The sequence below is a fragment of the Alligator sinensis genome, unplaced genomic scaffold (genome assembly GCF_000455745.1).
Source record: "Alligator sinensis unplaced genomic scaffold, ASM45574v1 scaffold781_1, whole genome shotgun sequence".
NCBI lineage: Eukaryota > Metazoa > Chordata > Crocodylia > Alligatoridae > Alligator > Alligator sinensis.
The window spans coordinates 5,275,336-5,282,415 of NW_005841845.1; the positions used below are offsets into that span (position 1 = coordinate 5,275,336).

Here is a 7,080-nt window from a genome sequence, read left to right on the forward strand (position 1 = left end):
CTGCGTCGAGGTTAGAACGACCAGTGGGACAAAAGCTGCTGATTGACAGAACGGGAATTCGGGGGAGCGCGGGGAAAGCCCACGCCTGCGCCCTCCTTCCGCAGCGGCCAAGGAGGCCTGGCGTCGCGTGGCGCGAACGTGACGTGGGAAGAGAATCTGCTGCTCTCGGGTATCAACCAGCGGCCCCTGCCCGTCTGCCCAATTCAGGCATGACCCCGAGCAAGGAGCCCCTCTCCCCTTCGGGAGGGAGTCGAAGACCCGTCGACCTGCTACAGGGAGCAGCCTCGTATGCAGAAAGCTTTTGGTAACGAGGTCCGACTGCCTCGAGGCAAGTCCGCAGGGACCTTCGTACAAGGGGCAGCTGGATTACGGGGCGTAGCGTCGAACAGCGACGGCCCCAAGCTGCGGTACGTGTCAATGAAGGCCGGGGAGATCGCCCGAGAGGAGGCCCCACCAGGCAGAGGGGCCGCGACTCCTTCTAATCCCCAGTTTTGTCCCCTTGGTCTGGCTGTGCACGCATGGAGGCTGTTAGTACGGGGGAGAGAGTCATGCACATCTAACCCGTAGGCAGTTCATGGTATGTGTTGGTTTTATGCAGATTGGTAAGATCTGAACACCAAGCACTTACCAAAGAAAACTGAGGAGTTTAAACAGACAGAAAAACAGGGTTAAACAGGACACAGAGTGTCAAATCATGTTCAGCGTATCGATTAATAAATACCAGAATCAAACACGAGTGCGGTGTAGCCCCGATTTACCGCTCCCCACTGCATTATCCACAACACTGAGCACCCCATGGGAAACAAAGACAGACACAAAGAGTTTCTGTAAATACAAAGAAGGCAGATTTTAAGCGTGTTTAACTTGCCTCTTAAAGAAGTCATTAAAATATTTACACTTATTATCTCTCTCCTAACTACTGCTCCTCCAGGCAGAGGCCTTGCTTTAATCACGAGCAGCCATTCCAGCTGCTCGCTCTGCCGCTCTCCTCTGCCAAGATGACATTACCCCATTTTAACTTTACGGCTGGTGATAGCTGCTGATGTTTTTGTCCACAGACGAGCGAAGCATCGGGAATGATCCCGCAGTCTCTGAAGTTGTGGGTAATCTCTGCCTTGCCATAATAAATCTGCTGCTCATTTATCTATCCTGGTAATGACTGCTACCCTTGACAGCACAGCTACATCCCCAGATGCTGCCTGGCACAGACGGGGAGAACAGGGTGATTTCTCTCCCTCCGCCTGGCTGGCAAGTTTGCTGAGTGCCCAGTTTTCCCAGGTGGTTTCTGTCTCTCTCTGCCCAGCCGGAGGTCCCCTCCCTTCCTTCTTCACTACAAGCAAGGACACAGATTTCACTCCCACTGCGCAGGTGGAAACGAGCTGGAGAACCGGCCCCAGGAGCGGGCCACACAGGAGTGCCTTCCCTACCGCCCGGCAGCCTGGGGCTGCACCGGCGCGGGGCAAATCTGCAGCAAGGCTTGCGACCTGCGTGCCGCAGCCGCCGTATCCTTCCCCTGGGGGCAGGTCGTCTGCACCGAGCCCCTGGGTCCCCCCAGATGGAAGCGCGACCCACTCGTTTTCTACCTGCATTAAACCCCGGCCGGCCGCGGAGCATGCGCACCACCGGGGCTCACCCGTCGGACACCAGGCACGGGGACGTGTGTGGGAAACGTGGGCCAAGGGGAGCTCAGACGACCCTTCCCCATGGGATCGCCAAGTCCCCTGAATCACGGGACAAGGACCCCTCGCCCCCGGGATCCCGCACGCTCCACGGAGGAGCCGTCACAGCAGAGGTCGTGAAGGCTGCGCCCGGCCAGCATGCCGGCCGGTCTGTCCAGCGCTGGGTGGGCATCTCCCGGAGAGCCGGATGACCGCCAGGTGATCTTCTGAACCAAGGGCATCCCGCTAAACCGCGTCCAGCCTGGCCCCCGCGGCACGTGGACGATCTGCAGCGTTCAGAGCCGAGAGCTTCTCTCCTCCACGACGGCTGGCCCGAGGTCAGCCCCTCGCTGCCAGCCGCGGCTGAGACGACAGGGGCCGAGCGGACACGGCCCCGCGGGCAAGGCAGGGTGGCCTAAGCAGGATGGAGGGCACCTGCCCTGCTCCTGCCTGCATGTATGCCTTCTCTGCCCCGGGGCTGAGGGCGCTCTGGCTGCTGCGCTCACAGCTGACAGCGGGACACGGGGGCAAATGCGCCAGGGGCTGGTGGCATCCCTGCCTGCCGGACAACGGGGTGCACATTTGCACGCGCTGATGCAGACGGCAGACGTCTGCCCCTCGGCAGACGGGCAGCGGAGCTCGCGACCCGCGCCCTTGGCCTCTCCCCACGCCGACTGCCAGCAGGGGCTGGGGTTAGCGACGTCTCCGTCCCACAGCGCCCGGCTCTGCTGGACCAGCTCGTTTCGGACAGAGGCTTCGTTGAAGGAAGTTAACGTTAGCAAAACGCGAGACAGCGGATCGTGGCCGCCCCGAGCAGCGGTGATCGAGAGGCTCAGGGCGTGCGCATCCCACCGCTGGTGCACGCGGGAGCCCGACAGAGTCCCACGCTCCGGGTCGCTCCGTCACCCCGCGGGGCCCGTCTGCCTGCTGTGGCGGGAACCGTCCTGGTCAGCCTCCCGACCCCTGCAGCACAGACACGTACGGGGGGGTCTTGCTGCAGGAACCCGTGGGCTGACCGTCCAGAGGGCACGCGTGTGCTAGACGGTGGCTCGGCAGCGCCGACCGGCAGGGAGAGGCAGCGGGGTGCCCTGTGATGTCTGCGCTAGCAGATCAGCGGCTTGCATGTGGCCTTCGGTGCAGACACGCCTCGAATTAAATGTCTGTTATAACGAGGAGGACGACGTGCCGTCCTGTGGGTGCAGACGACAACGTAGCTGGTGCTCCTTGCACTTCCGACACCATCGGTCGTTCCCCCGCGGAGGGAGGGCGGACGACTCCTCTCTGTTGCACGTCATCACTCCCAAGCGGGGCCCCGATTCCAACCCTCCAGTTTCTTTGTTCCACTTGGCCTGTTATTGGCCCGTTTTCTGACGCGCTGAGTGGAAACGAGCCCTGGGACACGAATCCTGAGCCCACACGCGAGGCTGGAAGTGTGAACAACGCTGACGCTGTACCCGAGTCCTCGGGACCTCTCCCGAGCGCAGGCTGTCCGCTCCAAAGCATCACTACAAACTCCCGGGCCCGGCCTGCACATTGAAATCTCTCCCAGGTCACAAGCGCGTTTCAAAACCAGATGGACCCAAACCTCCATCTCCAGCCCACTTGCTATCAGCTCAGCTCAGCTCAGCAGGTTTTAAAATGGGCGAGCATTTTGGGGGGATTTCCCCAGTGCAAACAAGACCCGAGACCCTGTGCGCACGAATCCTGGGTGCCGACGCCGTATGTCCGAGGTGGGAATATTCGGAGTCCTTTGGAGTGACGAGGGGGTGGTAAAGTTTCCCTGCTACGAGAGGTGGGAGATGTTGGCCGGACGGTTACTGAAACTGCGATGCAGCCAGTCCGAACCGTGGCCCCCGGGTCACAGCTGACGCCCCCCGAGCGCTGCCAGCCCGTACAACTGGGAGCGTCAGAGGACACCACCTTTCCCAAGCATCTGACTTATTATTTATATCTAGCTATTTATACTGTGCCAGGAGCCTGGAGAAACAAAACGGGAAAAAACCTGTCTCTTTTAAGAGCTACTTTAGATTTCCAAGCCCGCGTGGCATTTTTAGGCTTACATTCAATATATCTGAGCTTGAACGCTGGCCTTTTTTGGAACATTAGAGATGGCAAATTAAAAAGCTGGGTGAAGATTTTTGGGTAGGCACCATCTATCAGCACCGTCTGGACTTCACCGTTTATGTTACAACTACTTTAACCACATTACATCTGTCTGGGTCTTATTAGGTTTTAATTAAATTAAATTAAATGAGTTTGTGCTCAGACCGAGACAGTCAGGGCCGACACTTATGCAGATATGCCGAGCTGACTGCGAGATACCGTCATATCAGATAAGTTTGTTCTTCGTGGAACAGGGTGATCCTTCCACGGGGAGGTTTCGCACTCCATCAGGAAAGGCTTATTTCAGTCGACGTGCCTCTAAAATGCGACTTTTCCTCGCTATCCAGTTCTGTCGGATCATCCGGTGGCGCCTGCGGGACCGGGCCCGACAGCGCCTGGCTCGCTGCGCCGCTAAAACAGGACGGACGCCCGCAAACTGGGGTCTGCACCCCAGGTCCAGGTCCAGCGACAGCTCACGCTACAGGAATGACCGCGTGTGCAGGCAGCGGCCCAGGGGACGTGAGAGCTCAGTCCATGCTGGATATGACTTGGGCTTGTGGGGATGAAGGAAAATCCTTGTTTCCCCCTTGGCTTTCCATCCTTTTTTCTCTACCTGAAAAATGAAGGTTTTCCTCCGGAGCCGAGACACCACGCTTACTATGTTAGAGCTTAATCTCTCCGTCTCTCGCGTGTCTGAGGACGCGTGCTGCTTCTTCTAAAAGGCTCCCCTGACACCTCCCTGGGTAATAACTGTGTCTGCAAGCAGCAGCCAGTTCTGGAGTTTGAATCCCAGGTGAAATTCAGCTGGGGAACAGGAAAAAGCAAACCAAATCTGGGGACACCGGCAGGGGTTTAATGTTCTGTTTTGAATCCCTGCTCGCTCTCGCCGAACCGGCGCAGCAGCCAGGCGACGGCCAACGGGCTGGGGAGCGCGGAGCCAGCGCAGCGGCCCTGCCTTGCTCGTTTAGGGCTCCAGCCGCTGACGTCGATGGAGTCAGTCAGAAAGAGCAACGCATCCACACGCACTTGCCTATTGCTGCCTCCCAACGCCTCTCAGAATAATTAACGAGAGTGATATTTTCTTCCAGCGCGCACACATCGAGATTAAGCCGTGTTTGTGGGAGAGATAAGCTAAAGGTCACTGGGAAATTTCATACACTGTAAATGCATTAATGTAATTAGTGCTCATTGGTGTATCTAGGTGGAATCAAGAGCGCCGGGCTGAGCTTTGATGTAAGTGTCAGGGATGGCTAATTGCTCACACTCCCCGCTGCGGGCGGCTCTGCCGGCACAGGAGCCAGGGCACCGCAGAGGCTCCCTCCGTGAGGACCCCGAACGGACCCCCGCGGCGCTGCCGTTGCAGGGCTGATGGCTTCTACGGCCTGGCAGGACCGGCTGCATCGCTGCTTCCAGCACCAGACGGGCCCAAGCCCAACGCTGCAGGCAGGGGAGTGCCTCGCACGCCGCGGATCCTGCTCTGCCCCAGGCCACGTGCCTCGCCCTTCGGAGCACGCTCAAAACCCTGCTCCTGCCTCCGATCGATCCCGGTGCACCTGGTGCCTCGCTCCAGCTCGGTGGGAGGGACGCTGCCCGGAAGGGAAGGGGTCCAGGGCTCTGGCCTCTGCTGCCCACCCGATTTATCCAACAAGGGAGCAAGGAGACAAGCCCCCTGTGTCGCAGAGATCACCTGTTGGCCGCGCGGATCTTCCTTCCTGGCTGGTTCAACAGGAGGGCTGAGGGGAGCGCCGAGGGGCTCGGGCACTTTGCGGGAAGTGGACGATGGAGGCTCACATCCTCTTCGGCCGAGGAGCGCGGAGCTGGGGTCTGGGCAAGAACCGAACTCCTTGGCTAGCGGGCGGAGGTGGGAGGGCCCCCGCTCTTCTCGTTTCTCCGCGACTTGCACAGAGCCTGGCGCCTTCCTGGGAAGGGGCGAAAGCAGCAGGACCTAAAACGACGGGATCACAGAGCTGGCAGGGAGCTGCGGAGGTCGCATCTAGTCCGACCCCCACCTGAGGCAGGATCAGCCCCGTCCAAACCAGCCCAGACAAACCCAGTGTCCGACCTCTGAGCAACACGACAGTCACCCTGACGCAGCCCCAGGCATCGCCCCTGCCTCTGCCCCCGGGAAAGCAGGGGGGTCGCGGCCGCCAGCGTCCTGCTGCTGCCGGGGTTGTTAAAATACACGTGAGAGTCAAGGACGAGGGCCCTGCCCCGGCGACAGAGGAAGGCAACCTGCCCGCATCGTCTGTACTAATCTGAGCAAGGGTAAAATTCCTTCCTGACCCCAAATGTGGCAAGTGGTCCACCCCTGGGCGGAGGGGCGACACCCCCCAGCCAGGAACCAGCCGGTTCGAGTGCCAGCAGGAACGCTGGCTCAGCCCAGTCCCCGTCCCCGTCCCCATCCCCAGCCCGGGATGCAGCAGCACCAGCACCTCGGGGCGGGGGAGGCTCAAAAAAAATGAAACAAAACCGGACATGTAGGAGGTGAGGAACAAATTCCCTCCCAGCCCCACGTGGCAACCAGCTAAACCTGTGCGAGCGGCCCTGGACGCCAGGCACAGCGACAGGGAGCTGCACGCGTGCTGCTCCCCCGGTAGCTGTGGCACGGGGCTTGGATCGACACACCTGGCTGGGAAGCACGGACACGGGGCAGTCCTGCTTCCTGCCGTGCCGGGGGAGAGTCCCAGGCTCGACTGCTTCCCACCAGGAACCCTTCACACCGCTGAATTCTCCAGGGATCGTGATGGAAAAGCACCCGGGGAGCGGGAGAGATCTTTATCGAGAGACTGGCCCGCCTTTCCAGCCACCGGCCAGGGGCTGTGCTTGTGGAAACTGTGTCCATCTGTCCTTGAACTCTACACACCAGTCCGTTATTTGCTACTGCGCTTCTTGGCTCGTCTTTGTTCTTGCTCCATCGAACTGGCGAGGACATAATGCAAAGCAGGGCCGGCCCGGGCTCAGAGGGGAACGCGATGCCTGCCTTAGCATCTCAGGTGCTCTGCTTTCATTGAGGCTCTTGCGCCACGCTGCTTGTGGCAGAAATGCCCCCGTCGGTGCCCCTCTCCCAAGATCTGTCTCTGCCAGCCTGAGAGGCTGCTGTTGAATCCCTCAGGGCGGGGATCTTCCACCTTGTCTGCATGACAAAAGCCTGGCGCCTGGGAGGCGATGCTCTGGTCACCTGGGCAGGGGGGAAAAGCCCAGCCCTGCACGCGAGCCCAGGTAGCCAGGGATGCTTGGGAGATTGGTCATTTTGTAGCCAGTATTGGCAGCTTCGATTGGACCGGGCTGCTGAGGTCAGAGAGGTGATAAAAAGGCCTGG

The 7,080-nt window shown here is 59.8% G+C and overlaps 1 protein-coding gene across 1 annotated transcript in view; it reads right to left on the reverse strand.

The window, feature by feature from the left end:
- Positions 1–7,080, reverse strand: part of PTPRF (protein tyrosine phosphatase, receptor type F) — a 301,064-nt gene that overhangs the window by 92,019 nt on the left and 201,965 nt on the right.